The 19,606-nt window shown below is 34.3% G+C and overlaps 1 long non-coding RNA gene across 1 annotated transcript in view; it reads left to right on the top strand.

Moving 5' to 3' along the window:
- The window catches only part of LOC120596818 (uncharacterized), a 171,117-nt gene that overhangs the window by 44,321 nt on the left and 107,190 nt on the right, over positions 1 to 19,606 (top strand). Inside the window, exon 2 of the long non-coding RNA XR_005651236.1 lies at positions 14,820 to 14,934. This is a non-coding gene — a long non-coding RNA (uncharacterized LOC120596818). The remainder of the gene's footprint in view (positions 1 to 14,819; positions 14,935 to 19,606) is intronic.

A 19,606-nucleotide genomic window follows, 5' to 3' on the forward strand; every position in this document is an offset into this window, starting at 1 on the left:
TTTGGGAGATTTTAACTTTATTTTTCTTTTTAGTATTTTTCAAATTAAAATATTATGACTTCAGTTCTCATATGGAGAACTGAAGACCATGTCTGCATCTTTAAGCAAAATAATAAGATTATGTTCAGGGCTTTTTCTTATCTTTGGTTTTAGATTTTCCTCTTATTTAAACAAAATACTGCAGTATGATTGCATATTGTTGCTTATATAACAATATTGGAAGGAAATACACCAAAATTAAAATTGTGGTTGTGTGAGACTGGACAGATGATGGGCGATCTATTTTCTTTTCCATATATTCCAAATTTTCTATAGTGTGATTTTTTAAAATGTTTTGATTATTATTAATTGAAGAATAAAACAAAAGTTACTTGAAATATATTGGCTTAATAATGGCATACATGTACAATTCAAGACTATTATAACAATAAGTTTACAATCAGGTATGTCTTCTTTCTACAGCATAAATCATTGAAACATCATTTATAATTATGCCATACATGAGTAATTAACAAGTTAATGATTGTCAACTTCAAAGAGACTCTCATTCTTCTAAGTAAGCGTTATATTCACATTGAAATCCTAACACACAAAAGGAGGACATTTTGCAAATATTTGCAAAAAATCTCAAGATGTTTTGGTTATTTTTTCCTGTAAAAGTTAATGTTAAGATAGGGTTGTAACACTGTTAGAGATCGATGTCCATTGAGAAGCTTTCATCATGCGTTTTCCACTCCTAGCTAACTGAAAACTACACATTAATGAAAAGGTCAAAGTCCCTGGTTTTAGACCCAGGAACAACACATCCATACCAGAGAAATGATCTTTTAGCTTGTCACTTAGGCTCTGTGTTTTCTCATTGTTAAAAAAAGAGGGGGGAGGGATATAAGAAAAAAAAAAGATTCTCCCTTGGTGAAAACATATGTGCTATATTTTTGTCTGAGAAACCTCATGCCTTCCATTGAGTGGGTGAGTGGAGGTAGTTGGGGTTCTTAGAGTGAGAGAATAGTTAAAGGAGAGAAAAGAAATAGTAATTGTTGGATGTCTTCTCTTCGTGGCAGCAGGACCAGCTTCCTGGGCATGTAACTGGCGCAGTCGCACAGGGCTTCATGTTCAGTGGGGTCCTGCGCCTGATTTACGGTACTATGGTCACCTTTCTAAAATTCTTAGTAATTTTATCTTTGATTTTGTGAAATGTAAGTGAAGTCAGATATGACAATGGAAAAGAGCTGAGGCCTCCCTGCTGCCTCCACACCACCCTGAGAGGTTGTTGGTGCCAACTCCTTTGTCCCCAGGCTTCCTGGCCCCTGCTGGCCTCCTTGACCCTCTGGTGACAGCTGGGGCCCTCCTCCCTTACCAGGGGCCTGGGCACAGGCTGTCTAGGAGCTGGGCCAGGGTGCATTGCACCCAGAGGGTGGGGGGGCAAGAGGGCGGGCTTTTTCTCCTTTCAAGATCCAGCTATCTAGTGCATTCGCTCTACCTTGTTTTGGGATGTTGGCTTCTAGGTGGGGAAGATGCCTAGCTCAATATCCCTGATCCTATCTGGGGCTGGCCTGTGAGCTCGCTGGCTGGCAAGAGGGCACACTTGGCAGCTGATCAGCTGATGAGCTTTCCAAGCTCAGGCACGCACACACTCCACGTGACAGACGAGGCCCTGGTGCCATTGTGCAAGTATTCATGAGTGCAATATTAAATAGCAAATAAAAGTGCCCTGAGAAAGAGACTGAGAAAGAAAGGTAAGGCTTTATATTTTAGTAAATGTAATGACACTTTTTACCAGCTTTTTTTGAACCATGGAGCCTATCTTTTCATTTTGCGCGGAGGCCCTGCAAGTTATTTAGCCCTTCTGTGTGTCAAGATGTACATTAGGTTGCTAGAAAGTTTAGATGAGATAAAGTATAGTGAACAGCTAGCAAAGGGTCTAGTAATATGGTAAATAGAGGGATTAAGAAGTAAATCATTGGCTCTCAAAATGTAAAGAAGATTAGGAGAGAAATTCCAGAAGGGACGACAAATTCTACCAGAATCACAAGTGAAGAATCCTTCCATTTTGCTTCTCTTCTCTTTCTTTTCAATATGGGTGGATATTTCTAGGCATGATTTGTTCCTTTAACAGTAGATATCTATCTATAAGGATTCATTCACCAAGGTTCCTTTTTTTTTAAATTTACCAAAGTTTCGATAATATTAGTTAGCAAGTGGTATGCATGTAAGAGACCATTTCTAAGAGTAGCCTGAGAAAGAATGATTGGTTAAACAAATTATTTCCAGTGCCCCATCCATCTAGTCAACTGAACAGCATTAAAATACAAGTTAAAAAAGGGGTCAAATTTATGGTGACAGAGGGAGATTAGACTTTGGATGGTGAGCACACAATGCAATATACAGATGATGTACTATAGAATTATACACTTGAAACTTATATAATGTTATCAGCCAATGTCACCCCAATAAATTTAGTAAAAAAATAGCAAGTTAAAAAGCTAGCTCATGGAACATTAGAGCTGGAAGGTGGCTTCGTGTGTGTGTATGTGTGTGTATGAATTTCAAAGTAGAGCATGGCAAGAACTGTATGAGCCTGTGAAAGGTTATAGTCTCATGAGAAGGAGGAAAGAAAAATCTTAGACTCTGAGAGAGGAAAATGCCTTGTCTATTTTTGTGTATTAAGAATATTAGTTTAACTAAGAGGAGTTTACACATCTTGTTGAGAAGCAGTTCCAGAAAATTAAGCCTCTGTTTTTTCTTATCTCATTTTTACCCTTGCTACTAATCCACAAGCAGTAAATACCAAACATCTTTTAGAGTATTAAGGCCAATAAAATAATTCATGAATGTAATATGTTTGGTCTGGGGAAATCTATTTATATCTATTACGTGGTACATGGAATGCACTGTACTTTCTTCCAAGTAACTTTTGGAAGATATCTGACTAAATAATTCAATATGACTAGCAGTTATTTTCTGGAGACTGGTATTGTTTTGACATGGAGAGCATTGAAAACATATGGTCTTTCATGTCTCTTGCCTTGTGCTTTCCTTGAAAATGTTTATATTTGCTTGCGGTAAAATGCATTAAGTTTCATAATCCTGAACAACCTTCTGGTACACAGATTCACTTTTAAGCAGTACAACTGGAGAAACAGAAGTTTTTACAAAAAAGATGAAATTTTCTTACATAGCTATGCATTTTATACAACACAGGTGCCAATTTTGATCTTTTTTCCCCTAACGTTCAAATTCCAAAGCAACTGCTAGGATAAAATGTCTTTATGCCACCTCTCCAATAGCTCATCTTCTTCCGGAATCAATGTAAATTTGGCCAGAATTTGTCAGCCTGCAAGTGGCAGCAAAGTCTATGCTCATTTCACCTCATAATGTGGTTTCTACAGTGTTCATTGCTCTTGTGATCATGATGCTAAAAGTTTCCTGTGCATGTGGTAAAATGAGACGGCTCGATTAAAAAATTTTTTTTGACACAGATGACTATAAAAAAGTACATTTTCTTCATACATTATGCTAAATCTACTAGACATTATTGCTAATGCTTCTTTTATGTCCAGAATTAGTAGTCTATCTTTCTCTTTAATGTTCGCTATATTTAAATCAAAGAAATAGGAGGTAGCTTTGGCTGTGTTCATCAGCAGTGGAAAGCCAAAGCAAATTTTGAAGACATCAAAATGTACTTATTTTAAACAGGGAGATCATTTTCAGGTATATTGAAATCAAATCTCAATTAGAGACCCCATTGTAGTTGGTCAAGATTTATATTTTGATTTGTTAGATTCATAATAATTTAATAGAGTATAACCATCTTGTTAAGCCATTTGCATACTTTTACTTTCCTGGACTTTCTTTCAAGTGATGATGAGTTCAGCTTAAAATGGCTGTTGGTGCTAAATTAGAGTAGCCTTATCATGCTGGTGATGGACTTCTTACTCAACTAGAAATCTGAAATCCAATTACAAGATTGGAGAACACCATACTGTATTCAATGTTGAAAGTCTGCAGCCTTTCTTTTCAAAGCCCATTATAGTATTTATATAATGAAATACTCATTATATTTTAATTTCTTAATTTATTAGAATTACGACTCTTTTAGAGAACTGCAGCATACCAAAGAAAGGTTTTAAGAGAGTCCCTGCCCCACAATTTATGGCAACATCAATTAAAATATCAGTGTAATTATAATGTTTAAATGTTCATTTTATAATGAATGTGGTTTTCCAAAGCACACAATTTTCCAGTACTTTGGGCCAATTTTTGAAGAAAAATCATTTAATCTTTATTTGAGGTATTAGTTAAAAGCAAAACAGCTTGACTCCAAGCACTTTGGAACTCATTCAAGATTCAAATTGTTAAAAGTGATTCAATCTGTTCACTGTCTTGTTTTTTTTTTTTTTTTTTTTTTTTTAGAGATTATCCACCTGTAGTAAATTGAAAAACCAGGAAAGACTCTATTGTTAGAACATATTTCAGTTGGACCATTAGGTACTTTCTGGAGATTTCTTCTCTGAAAAAGATGGGCATGATACGCACTGCTTGTTCTGTTTGTTTTGAGAAGAAGATAATAATAGCAACAAAGACACAATCATCTTAAAAGATGTACAAGTACTCCCATATGGACAGCACATGAATTCTCAAGGTTAAAGCACTCCGAAAAGGATTTTGACTTTGTGGAAATTACATGAGCAGAGAGATGGGAGACTCAGGCCAATACTTATTGGTATGATTGAACCATTCTTACATGGATTCTAACTAGAATAGAAGTAAGTCATCCAGATCTGATTGAAGTGAGATAATGAATATAATAAGCTACATAACTAAGAGAAATCAGGGTGTTTCTAAATAGTTTAGTTTGATTACTGTTAAAATTAGAGGCCTCTGATCTTGAAAGGAGTATTTAGTAAGTAGCATCAGGATTTTCAGATGCTTCTCTAAAATTTCTGATGAGTAATGTGTAACCCAGGCAAAGAGGCTCAGAGTAAATCTAATTATTTAGTTTCATTGTAAATATTTTATTCGAGGAAGAAATATTAGAAATTGTGAAAAGTACATGCCATAAAGTTCTCAGAAAGAATATACCTCTGACTGTAAATTCTTGATGTTCTATGTATATTTCTTATCATGATCTTAATTGCCTGAAATCTATTTGGCATGCTTTGTAATCTCCCCAAAGGGTCCTTGCCCATCTCATGTCAATAAAATGACTTATGTTTTGAATATATTTCTGTTCTAGCAGTCAGATCTAGCCAGTAGAGCAGATTTCTGAGTCTAATATTGAATGATTTTAGCTTGGAGATTTGTGGATTTGGAACATTTTTGTAGTGAAAGCCACAAAGAATGGAAATTTGCCCTATGAATATATATTCTAAAATTAGTCAAAATTTAACTAATTTAGGTCATATAGTCAAAATATATTTTCAATTCCTCAACTTAAAAATGATAAAAATTATTATAAAAGTATTGCTGAGGATTTTTTTTTTTTTAACTACAGGCTGCTCTTCAGTATATCAGGATGAACAAAATTCAAAGAACAATCAATGTATCATATGAAGAAAAACAGTTTTGATGATTTTATTTTGCATTTGGATCTGTTTCACCTGAATGTAGATATATGTGAGGAAGCTAGAGACTGGGCTCCATAATCTGTGCTACCCTCCCTCTAACAGATCTGGTCAAGAACTATAACTAAATCACACAAACAGATGATATCCTAATTTGAGGCAATTTTGAGTTTTGTGTGGGAGACCCTTTGCACCAGTGCCTCTTGCTCGAATAAGGGAATTTGACAAAAACAGTAAAATCCAAATAGATGCTGGCCTCTTTTAAGAAACTAGTGGGAGGCTGAGGACCTACATTGGACTGTGTGCAAGGAGCACTAAAAGAAGTCCCTTGTGATTATCTTGGCTAGTTAGAAATTTTCAAAATCATATCTTTTTCTTAGGAAGCAATCTCTAGGCTTACCCTAATGAGAAGCCTTGGAAAATTGCCTTTACCTGATGGCTTCATTTATCGGTCGTTTTAGAACCTAGTACTGGGGGACATCAACAAAAATCAAGGTCTCTGTGAAGGCATATGAGCCTTTTTAAAACAACTCATACTAAACATACAATTTAAAGGAGTGTTTAAAAATGGGACATTAACACAATACATATTACAGAATTCATTTTTAAACAGTGTAATAAATTGTCAGACCTGGAAAGTTCTCAGTGCTAGAGGTCATTTAGTCCAATTTGCCTCCTTTTCTAATGCATTAAAAACAAAACAAAACAAAACAAAACAAAACAAAACAAAACAAAAAGACGGGTGGACTGATTCAGTGACATACTTGCCTAGGCTTATTTAAATGAGTAAGTAGCTAAATGGTAAACTGAGACTTAAATTCCTATTTCCCTGCCTAATGATCAATTGCCTTTCTAGAGGTTATTTCTTTTTAATAGGCTCTATAAAAAGGCATGCCCATAACCAACCAATATGGTACACCCTTGACGCATGACATCTCATGAATCCCTAAATTAACAAGAAAAATGTTTGTGTAACTTACCACATTTTAAAATCTTTTCAACTTTCAATAAAGTTTTCTTTCTCACCAAGAAAATAATTTTTATTCTGACAGCAATATAAGTGAAAAGTGTTCATTAATTGATTTTACTTGCTTCTATATAGGAAATGTTCATATCATTCTAAGGCATTAAGTCATGGCTGAATTGAACATTCCAGTTTTGCAACCAACCAGTGCTTTCATTGGCTTCTTTGATTTCCAGGTCTGGGGTTAAATATCTTGGGGAAGAGAGGTTGGAGATGGATAATTCCTTTTTTTTCTTTTTCTTTTCTTTCTTTCTTGTTTGACAAGAGAGACATGTTATATAAATGCTGACACTTAGCTAGGCTTACTTACTAGCCAATTTTCTCTTTTGTCTATGTATTATTGACTTTTGTGACAGATTGAAAATATGTTACATTTGTCAATGCCAGGAATCTGTTGCATCTTTAAATTAATTAACCTAGTATAAGATCTTGTGACAGAATTCTTTTAATTTTCAGCAGTACTACATAATTACACCAACTCTCCTGTCTGCCTGTCTGTCCGTCCATCCGTCCAGACCTATCTGACTCACCAGTCCTCTCTATTAAATGATGGATCATGAGATCAGTAGAAATTATTGGAGATAAGCTAACTAGTCATTTACACAGAAACAGGGCTAAACAAAAGTGAGAGGCTACCCAAGAGTTTAAGAGCAGGTATATTGTGTCCCTGGGTCTTTTGGTCTGTAATTCTCAGTTCAAATACATAACAATTTTTTAAAGCAGTTCCTGTGCTTTACACATTTGCTCAGTTAGGCTTCTCAAGGAAAGTAGGGCTAATGTTACTCACATTTTACAGATGAGGAATCTGAGCTCTATCTGATTCCAAAACCCATGCTTGTGACTGCTGTACTCTAGTGACTTTTAGGAATGGCTCCACCTAGAGATGTATTTCTCCACCAGGATGCTCAACAGGCAGCACAAACTCAGCAAGCCCCAAATTAAGTGATAATCTCCCCCTGGGAATATCATCAACAACTCTAGACATGACTCACTTCTATTTCTACTAGTAGAACCATCTTTCTACCCTGGCCTGAGATCTCAGAGATAGAATCGGGCAAGTTACTGAATTGGATCTTCTTCCAATTCAGTAACTTGCCCGATTCTATCTGTGCAGTATCTCTGACATGTGTCTTTTTCTATTGTTACTCTTGCCACCGAACTCCAACCCTGGTTACCTCTTATTTGAATGATGAGTTGATCATCTAAGTGTATTTTCCATCTCTATTTTCCCAAATGAAGACCAAATGCTTCCAGCTGGTGTTCATTGTGTGCGTGTGTGTGTGTGTGTGTGTTTATGGTGGAAGTCAAATATGTGCATACCTCAAATATCTAAGAAACATGTGAAACAAGGTTTAAGAAAAACTTTTGTCTTTACTATGAAACAACAGCATCAACAAATGAAAAGCCAGCATAGTCATATTAGTAAATGGCAACTGACATTTGCAGAGGCAATAGGAGGTGCTTAGGACTGACTGTGGCCATCTACAGAGGTCTACATCTGCTCATCTCTACTGATTATTGGTATGTGGGAATGCAGGCCCAGCATTGCTACCAGAACTTTAGATTTTTTAAGAGAAGCCAAAATTTAGATTTTTATGTATGATCTCCCAATATTTGAATACTAGTAGCTAATTCAAATAGAGCACACATACATATACACACATGCCCACATGCACACTCTTCCTTCAGTTAGGAAAAAATCCCTAAATTTTGGCCAGGCCTAACAAGTCAGCAGGTAGCTAAATTCAGCTCATAGTCTGAAAGTGTGCTCTTTGTATATTATATGTTTCTCTTAATCCTCTACATAGGCATGCCTCATTTTATTGCGTTTCACTTCATTGCACTTTACAGATGTTACGCTTTTTACAAATTGAAAGCAAGACCCTCTACTAGCAAAAAAATTACAACTCATTGTGATACTTTATTGTGGTGATCTGGAACCTAACTTGCAATATCTCTGAGGTGTGCCTGTAGAGGCTTTATGTTCCACGCATGACCCACCTCTCTCCCATGATTACTTCCACAGTCTTGCCACTCTGCCTTTGTTCTCATAGTCTTATCTATGCCTTGGAAAGCCTTCTTTACATCCAGTCTATTGAAATCTTATCTATCATTACAGTCTACTTCATATTCCATATCCTTCACGAAGCTTCTCCTCATCCTCTCAGCCAGGTATCTTTCTTACAAACTTTGAGTCATCTCTTTTGTGGCTCGTTTCTTAACTCTGCCTTGCACATTAGCTGTTTGTACTTAAATGGTCCTACGTGACTGTAAGTTGCATGAAGTAAAACCATCTCTGGAACCCCACAGTCTTTGCAAATAGCACCTAAATATAGCTGAAGCTCAGTAAGTCTGATTTTGAATTTTCCAAGAGAGGGAAAGAAAAATCTCTATATTTGGGTACTTTTGTTTCATTTTAGAAATTGTAGCCTATTTGTTTCTTATCAAAAGAAGGTGGGTCTATCCAATCCTCTTCTTCCTTACAAAACCCAGATATCATTTCCATTATGTCTGTAAGAACTCACTTTTGTGGCACAGAATGTGACAGAATTTGCTTACTTTAAGGAAGAAAAGCATCACTGTACAGGAAGATCATCTGTTAAAATGAAAGGTGATCCTAGCCAAGACAATGCTCTTATTTCTTTCTTAATGAAAAGGCAACAGTTTTGCTCATTCTTGTTCTCATTTAGAGCTCCTTTTTCAGACATCATGTAGTATTTCTCAATCTTTGGAGTCAGTGTTCTGAGCCTGAACTTTCTCTGGTATACCGCATCAAGTTCTGAACTGCTTCTGATCAGATAACAGGCAATCAGGCAGGCTGCCACATAGCAAATAGATGACCACAGAGTCACTGGGAATTTAGTCATGCTTATTTTAAAGCTTTCAGCCTGAGCACGCTTTTATTGATGAATGATAAATGCTTTGACATACCTATACCAGCATATTGCATTTTAAAAATAAACCTGCCACAATAGTTAGACCCTTAACTTTCAGATATAGAAAAGCTTTTGTAGAAAGCAGTACTCCTTTATAATACTTAGGAGTATCTTAATTCTTGTGATACTGACTAACCAGGTTGTGAGTTTTAGTTATAGGTTAGTTAAAGATAGTTTATTAAAAGAAATTTTACTCAAGCCAGGACATGCTCAAAACTAGTGAGCAGAGCTGTAGTTCTGTTTATATCTGGCATAATAAACATCAAGGGACTATTAAAATATTCAGCATTATAATCATCATCAAAAGAGAATCTGAAAGAAAAAATGCTTATTTCCCAATCACCTAATATGTAATTATTAATTTGATTTCTTATTTCCTTTCAGTGTTTCTCTAATTCTACAAATACTTTTTACTAGTGTTAAGCATCCTTCATGAAAACTTTGCTGAACTGATAATTTGTTTTATGTTAAATATTTCTTAATCTAACAAAAATTATGTTAGTAGATTGTTGCATCTTTTAATAGAAAGTGATCTAGAGATATAATGGAACCTAAATAGGTATATTTTGAAGTATTTCGTTTTGTAAGGATCAAGAAAAAAATCATAAAATCATAAAGCAACAATGATTTCACGAACCATAAATATAGGCTCTTACTTCAATAGTTTACTCTTTGCTGATGGTAGAAACACAATCCTGTGATGAGTATGCAAGGTAGAGATTCATATAGAAACTAAAGAAATATTGCAAGACAGATGCTGGCCAGTAGTCATCTTTAAATGGATTTAACTTGTATTTATAAAAAATCTGACTACTCTTTAAAAAAGAATGACACTGGTACCTTATCAGTCAGTCCTGAGTCACAGGTGGTCCAGTAGGCTTCCTGTGAAAATACTAGGAATTCTCTGAAGGGGAGATGCAAACAGGGCCATCCTCCTAGCTTATTAGCTTTAAATATGTTGCACAGTATTGCAGTTTTGTGCCTTTAGTTAAGTAGGCTTGTGGATTATATTTTATAATTAAAAAAATTAACCCTTACAAAATAGATAAGCAGCTTAAAAAGATTTCAGGAAAGAAGCAGAGGGTTGAAGATAATACTGATAATACAAGCCAAGCAAATTTTAACAAACATAAAAATTCCTTTTCATAATTATTGATGATGAGAAATAAATATCATGATTAATAATAATTAATTTTGATATATTATTGAAAAGTATTTTTAGTTCTCAATAATCCTTTCTACACTGTTTTTAAAGGCTACCTTGGCCTCTTGAACTTCAGTGTGATATGGGGGTGGAGCAGAATGTCTGCCTTTGTGTCCAGGAGGAGGGAGGCTGTGAGCAGTGGGCCTGGGGACTTGAGAGCCACTGTTGATGGGCTAAGGCAGCTGTGCTAGGGGTCTCAGAACTGACACTGGAGAAGCCATGTGGTGAGGAGACTTAGAGCCAATGGAGTGATATAGTCTAGAGATTAGATTGATGATCATGACTGCTAATCCCTTTCTTCTACCTTGGTATTCTAGAACTCTTCTCACTCCCAGCCCCACTGAAGAAATAACAGGGAAGAAGGGAGAGAAACCATAAATTGACTGAGAGCAAACTTCAGCCACCGGTGGAATTGGAGGCTTAAAAGAGAAATTACCGTTCATTTATAGACTTTTTAAAAAAATACATCTGGGTTTGTAGCCTGAAAATTATATCAGGTCTATTGTGCAGAGAGCAATTTCAGTTCCCTGTTATTTTCCTGTTTCTAGACTAGTGGTTCCCAAACTTGTCTACACATTGGTATCATCTGGGGAGCTTAAAAAACTACCAGTGCCCATGTCCCATCTCCAGAGATCTGGAGAGTGGCCCTTGTTTTGTAGTTTTAAAAAGATCCTAGGTGATCCTAATGTACAGACATTGGTTTACTCTTACACTTTGACTTGGGAATGTGAGCGTGGCTACTTAAAGCCCAGAGTTGCTGCAGGCACTGTAGCACTTGTGCTTCTCCTATCACAACATATACCACTCTGCAGTCCAGTTCTCCATGCACTTGGCTGCATCCCCCCAAAGGACTGTAAGCCGCATCGGACAGAGCCTTGCCATTTTTGTTCAGCATGGCTCTCCAGCATCCAGCACAGTCTATAGCATGTAGAAGATACAGAATAAATATTTATTGCATAAATGAATGACATATAGGTCTTTGCCCTTTTTCCTATTTGTTATGACTCATTCCCAGCTCCTCTTGAACTAGAAAGCTTTCTGGCTAAAAACAGACGAGTCATGAAGCATGGCTACAGAAGCAACCATGTGAAGAAACAGATGCGCACATGCTCCTCAGCTGAACTTCTTGACATCACCAGTTAGGAGATTATGATCAAATGCCAAGTCTGCTGTCATCGCTTTCTTAAAGTTCTGGAGGGGAGAACATTTCTGCTCTTTCATTTCTGGAATTACCATGTAGAGTGAATAATTAGCTATGTATTTATGAACAGTTTTTGTAGGTTTTGTGGGTAGGTTGTATAGTTTTATATTTTTATTTTTACCAGTCTGCCCATGATATTTCATTGACATTTACTACGACTCTAAATTATATACTCTTTGTTCAATTGCCAGGAATTTGATCACAATAGCAATTTTTAATTTTAAACTTAAAATTACCAAATGTAAAGTATAACGTACCTAAAGCTGTGCTTTTCTGCAACATTTTAATCTAAATGTAGGTAGTAATATTAGAGTAATGATTAATTTTAAAAGCTCTTTTTCTTGGTCTTTAAAAACCATTTTGTGCCATATATTTTCTCTATGATTAAATTTACAAATGGAAATATACATTTATGTTTTAAAATTTGACAATAGACTTCACTCTACCAGATTAGTACTTATCACTAGGACATGGAGTACATGGCATGTGTAGCAGCTAATTATTTGCAAAATAGAGGTGATTGGCAAGAAGAAAAAAAGCAGATAGGCTTCTCTAGTTTTATTTTTTTAAATAAATCTATTATTTATGCGATCTTATAAAGTTCCCCAATGTCAGCAATTGTGTCTATTGCCTATTAAGCAGCGATCACCACAGCAGGTTTTGTAAAACATGAAAGGAAATGTGGGTCTATTCTGTAAAATTTTATCTTTAGACATTTATTATAAAAGAAGAGGTAATGACACATGCAGTGACTCTCATAAGATACCAAGTACAACACAAAATACAACAAGGAAAGCCTGTAAAAGCAAATAACCCAGTCACCACTAATCTTTTAAAGGGAGCTACCATCTTTTCTGGACCCCAGATGCCTGGAATTAGACTAATTATAATTCTTGGTCCAGAATACACTATCATCATTTGAATAAGCATGGCCCTTTTTTAGTTATTTGTCTTAATAATATAAAAGTGCCCTGGACCCTACAACCTAACCCAAGAACTGGAATGTTACATTTATATTAAATTTATCTATACATTCTTTTCTGACCCCCCTTTCTCCCCTCAGAGGTGAATGATATCCCCAATTTTGTATTTATTATTTCTTTTAAAAATAGTTTTATCTCATATGTATAAACTATGCATATATATAACATAATACATCAAATATACATATAGCATATATAATATACATCACCTGTACATAATACATAACATAATACTTAATACATATTTAACATGTAACATAATACATTATATATATACAGCATATATACATCACATATACATAAGATATACATATATCTAAAGAGATGTTTTGTTTATTTTTTTCATTCAATATTGTTACTAAATTCATCCATGTCATTATATCTGTAATTCATTAATTTTTTACTGTTTTATAACATATGGTGAACGTATACCAAATTTATCCATTTTCCTGTGAATGTGCATGTGAAATTTCCAAAGCTTTTTCTGTTCTGAACTGTGATACAGGAGCTGTCTTATGTGGGTCCCTGGTTCACACATGTAAATATTACCTTGCATATGCCCCTTGGAAGGCAATTGCTGGCCATAGGTTTTACTAGTGTTCAAATCTATAAGATTGACAACTACAAATTATTTTCATAAAACCAGTGAGACAGTTTTACTCTCTAACACTTGGTGTTGTCAGATTTCTCAGTTTTTGCCACAAATTTTGAAGAATGATATTGCATTATAATCTGATATGCACTGTCAAGATTTTTCATATTTATTAACTTTATCTGTTTATTGGCTAAATATATTTCTTTTGTATGAAAAACTTATTCCTGTATTTTCTCCATTTTTCAATTTTTTAAAATTTTATTGATCTGTATGACTTTTTATATATTTCTGATATTATTACCTTCAGTTATATGTGTCGTATCTTCTCCCATTTTGTGGCTAGTCTTGTCGTTTTCTTTAAATGTCTTTTAATTTTTATGGTAAAATGTATCAATATCTTTCTTTGCAAACAACTTTAGACACAAACATATGGAAAGATGATATTTGTCATATTTTTATAAAAATGTGTGTATATATGAATCTCCAAATATCATTATTTTCATGTTTCTAAATCTCATGATTCCAAAAACAAATTATTTGTAGGATAAGGGGTACTAAAGTATACACATTGTTACAAGTTATTTTCTGTATTGAGAATTGTTAAAAGAAAAATTGTGTCTTGGTATTGATTAAATAGTTCACTCTATGTCTATTATATGCAAAAATCCAATTAAAAAATCTGTTGATAGTTTTCATTTACCCCAGGTCAAAAAAATTATATATTATACACAATAAGAATGTGTATGTATTCTCTCTAGAGACAGTATCTCCTGATATTTATTTCATATATATTTATAGACAGATAACTAATGATGACTCCAAAATGTAACAAACCACTCTATAATATTTTTTGAGACATAAAATAAATGCCATGATGTAAAATCATAGCTAACTCTTACTGAGTACTTGGCTATTTTTATGTAAAGATTAATTAATGTAAGATTTTTTTTTGTCTAACTTATTTAATTGGGTTCATTTTAAGGCCATGTGTTGTGTGTGTGTATTTTTCTGTATATTATGTTTTGACATCCTAAAAAATATCTGGCTAGAGGAGAAACTGCCCCTCTTGAAGCTAGCTAATTCTTAGAGATAGTAAAGGGCCCAGCCAGAGCATGCCTTTGATATGAAAACCAACCAGTCCAGAGGTACACCTTCTCTATCTGGCCTGAACACCCCAGGAGCAAAATACCTGTGCCTTAATCATCCCAGGGCCAGGTACTAGGCAACTAGAGAAATGGCTTAAAGCCCACTGCAATTTTTCAAACTAGCTAATCCTAAATGATTTACTTGCCCTGGTTTGCTTTTCCCGCAGAAACCCCAATAAAAGCTGAGGCTGAAAGTGTCCTGGCTCCTGTTTTCTGCCACCTGACCACCCTGGTGTTTTCCCATGTGGCCCTGCATTGCCCTGCCTCCTGTTTCTAGGACTTGTGAGTATAATATACTTCATTTTCCTGAGTTTATCCTCTGGTGGCTGCACCTGACTGACCATCTCGTAATACAAAACAGGCCAGAAATTTGAAAACAGAAAAAATCAAGTGGTATAGAGGAATCAGTGGGGGTGTTCTGGGTTTGGTGAGTCTCCAACAAGCAGCAAGTGCAATGTCATTCTCAGACATTTGCTTATCAGATTGTCAGCAGCTAAACCTGCCCCTAACTCACAACTCCTTGTCAGAATGAATTCCACACGCTGTTATCTGTGAGTAAAGGACAACTGTGTGTGGTAAAGAGAAAGGATAGTATTGCGTCAAAGTAACACTTTTCTAGAATTGGTCCTGATCTAAGTGTTTTCATTTATAGAGAGCAATTGAAAAGGGAAACTTGAAAACTTCCTCTTTCTTTTAATAGATTTTTTGATCAAGTGTGCTTCTTGATTCAATAATAGTTACCTCATTGAGTGAGGCATCTACACATTTGAGAAAAATCTGATCATTATCTTACAATGAGCTATGAGTAACTCTTTGGCAGTCTCTTATTGGCTTGAAGTCAGGACATTTGGCTTAACACTTCATTTCTCTTAGCCATGTGCAGAAACAGAAGCTCTTCAACTGAACCACAGTTATTAATTGTGGGGACCTCAGGCTGCTACAGACATAACAGGTGCTTACTATCTGTTTGTTGAAGGAACAATAGAGGGAGTCACTGATTATTTTTAAACTGTGCTATGTAGTCCTTATTTTATCATAACATTTTTCTGAATATTGGTGCACTTGAAATTTAAATGAGAAAGGAACCTGGCTTCTCCATTGTAGAATGACAGTTGTGGGTTGAATTTATCTTAAAGTTAATTTTAATTGTTGAGTTTTACTAACAAGTCATATATTTTTAACCTGTTATCAATAACATTAGAAAATAATTTGCAGAGAAATACACCTGCCCCTATATCTTCATTTCAAATGGAGCCTTGGCTACCCAGAATGGTATTCCAAAACTTTCATGTTGGTTGTAAATTATACATTTACTTGATTATTCAATTGAAGTAGTCAAGATATTATATAGAGACTCTCTTTCTGGATTGTTTTGTTCGTTTGTTTGTTTGTTTGTTTTTGATGTGTGTCAAAGTCAAATTAAAATTTATTGATTTAATAAAGGCATATTTTAGAATTTTAAGAGCTATACAAGTTAAGTTAAAAAAAAAACCAAAAACATTTATTAGCTCCAGGAGATCACTATATAACTCAGACATAAAATTAATTTCTTAAAACACACAAAAGAAAAGATAGAACTCTCTATAGCTTATGGTAGACATAAAAAAACAGTGATATATTGTTCCTGACAAGTTTCTTTACCACCAGCAGGTTTTAGTTAACGTTATTATGATAGTGAATGGCCCTAAAGAGAGCTCGCTCATTCATATATAACCTACAGCTGTGTGAATACGCCATCAGCTGTGGGAGTTTCTGATGGGCACATCAAAATTGTTCGTATGTCACTGCATGTGGCTCTTATGGGCTTCCTTTGATGACTCATAATATTCCATCAGTCCAGCTATCAATGGCCAATTCTTCAGCTGGGCTGATGACTTGGGAAGCTACTCAACAATCTTTAATTGTTTCTTGTTGTTGCTGCTAAAAACCTAGGAAACCTTTGTTTTCAATGGGTAAAAAATTAAGAGATACTAATTTCAAATTAAAGCAGCCAATGTTCTGAATAGGACAATCTCCTCAAACCTTGGCAAACTTTTGTTTTCACACACCAAGGTCTATTTGGTTGTGAGGATACAAAATAGTTTGGAGGAAAAATTTTTACTCCTTCAAGTGCATGGAAATATAATCACACATTTGCAAAAGAGGCCCCAAATGTAACATTGGGCATAAGTTTAAGAAGTAATCTTATTTTGTGGGCTTGTAATGGAGGTATTTAACTTTCAAACTTGTTTTCTGAAGAAAAACAATGAACATAAAGAGATGGCAGTTTTACCATAAAACTTAAATTTAGAAAGAATTAGTGAGATCATTTTGTCTTTTAATTGGGAAAACAACGAAAGGCATTATTGAAAAACAGCAGAAAACCTACAAACTATATATCAAATTAAATAGAATTTAAAGGGAAAAGAGGTAAATATATAAAGCTTAATTATTTAATGAGATTAAAGTTTTATTTTTTTTAATCTTTTATTTTGGTACTAAATCTTAATTTAGAACCAGTCTTATAGAGCCTCAGCAATTTATTACTTACATTGTCAGAGGAAAAAATGTGTTGACATTTATATGTTATCCTCATCATTGAATTTTAGACATTTGCTTTTTTTTTAAATTAAAAAATCCTTTTGTTTTAAGAAGCTTGGAGAAAAGGAGATAGTTTCTAGAGAAGATAGTTTACAATGATTGCCTTTGTATCTTTAGCCTTCTCTTATCTCTAAAAATCTGTTTAATTTCTCCATGTTTCTGTTTACCTGCTGTCACAGAAGGCAGATACCAAACAAACTTAAGGATTATGAGGAATGCCTCTCTATATATTTATCTAATAGTTTTAGACATGTACAAGTGATGATGCAACAAAAATGAATAATAATGATTATTCCTATTTCATTAGGTGTTAGTATCTGAGAAATATTCCTAACTCTTTAAAATTAATTAAGACATATTTTTATAGAAGCTTAAAGACTCTAAGGAATATTAGAGAAACTTCATTTACCCAAAATGAATGTGTCCTGATGCAGTTAGAATTCCAAGAAAACTGTATCATTGTATAATCTTCAATTCTTTATATAGCCCCTTTATTTTAATGCTTCCTCACATTTCTGAGGGTTCATTTATATTGTGGTAGTCATTTATTACGATCTCTTTCTACTTTATCTTTTCTCATATATGTCATATCTCAGCGAGGATAGGATGGTACATAATTTCTTAAGAAACATTTCTATTATACCTTGCAAATAAATCTTAGTAGTTGGCCCTCAAATCTTTTCTTACATGGTATAAGAAATTTAGTAATTATTCTTTAAAATGCTTTCTTGAAGTTGGAAAGTAGATGAGAAGGTGTTTTATTTACTTATTAAGCTGTTTTCTACAACGTGTTGACTTATTTTAAATACATCTTAGAAAACAAGATGTTAAGAATTGCCAGAATCAGAAGAGTAAAAATTTGAAATTTGATATTTAGGAGGGTTTATTAAATATTAGCAAACAGGTATTTAAGTGTGTAATAGAAACACCGTACATATAACACAGTAAGTGATCTTGTTTCTTATATTTTTCAACCAGGATTTAGTTATCAAGACTTTTTGTTTTATTTCATAAAATATTGAAAAACAAAAGAATGATTAAAAAAAATCACATGATGAAAGTTAGAAAGATGTCCAGCACAATAATTTATTACTTCTTTTTACATGATAGTGTTGGGTCTATTTTATCTGCAGTTAGAATAAAACTATGGTAAAATCATAGACCACCTTTCTTCCACCCAGATGTTCCCTAACATACTCTAGTGGAGGTACATGCAGTAAATGAGCATCTAGCTTATTTAGATACAACTTAATTAGTGAGTTTGATTATAAAAATGAGGTCTCTGGGAAAATTAAGGAGATGAAGACTAGGAAAACTAATTCACAATAAAAAAAATAAACAGGAATTTTGGAAGCTCAGGGAAGCTGGAGATTCAGTCAATGAAAAAATGACTGAGAGTGCTAGAACAACTGGACATCTATATGCAACCTGATTTAAAAAATGAGCCTAGACACAGACCTTACACTGTTCACAAAAATTAACTGAAAATGAATCCTAGAACTAAATGTTAAATGCAAAACTGTAAAATTCCTAGAAGATAACATAGGGGAATATCTAAATGACCTTGGGTGTCATTTAGATACAACACCAAAGGCACCACCCATGAAAGAAATAATTGATAAACTGGACTTCATTAAAATTGAAAACTTCTGCTCTAAAAAAAAAAGTCAAGAGAATGAGAAGACAAGACACAAACTGAGAAAAAAATATTTGCTAAAGACATGTCTGATAAAGAACTATTATCCAATATATACAAAGAACTTTTAAAGCTCGACAATTAGAAAAAAGCCTTATTAAAAAAATAGGCAATGAGCCTGAACAGATACCCTACCAAAGAAGATACACAGATACAGAGAACAAACTGATGGTTACCAAAAGGAAGAGGAGTTGGGGGGCTGGGTGAAAAAGGTAATGGGATTAAGAAGTACAAATTAGTAGCTGTAAAACAGTCATAGGAATGTCGAGCATAGAGAATATAGTCAATATTATTGTAATGGCTGTGTGTAGTGCCAGATGGGTGCTGAAGTAATCAGGGGGATCACTTTATAAATTATATAAATGTCTAACCATTGTACTGTCTACCTGAAACTAATATAAATAAATAAATAAGAAAAAAACAGATGACCTGAAATAGTCCTGTATCTACTGAAAAAATTGAATTTGTATAAAATAAAAATTTCTAATGAAGAAAACTTCACACTCAAATGACTTCACCAACAAATTTTACCACACACTTAAGAAAGAATACCAATTCTACACAGTATCTTCCAGAAAATAGAAAAGGAGGGAATACTTGCCAACTTGTTTTATGAGGCCAGCATTACTCGGATAGCAAAACTAAAGATCTTATAAGAAAATTAGAGACCAGTATCTC

Source organism: Pteropus medius, unplaced genomic scaffold (assembly GCF_902729225.1).
Source record: "Pteropus medius unplaced genomic scaffold, Ma_sr-lr_union100, whole genome shotgun sequence".
Classification (NCBI taxonomy): Eukaryota; Metazoa; Chordata; class Mammalia; order Chiroptera; family Pteropodidae; genus Pteropus; species Pteropus medius.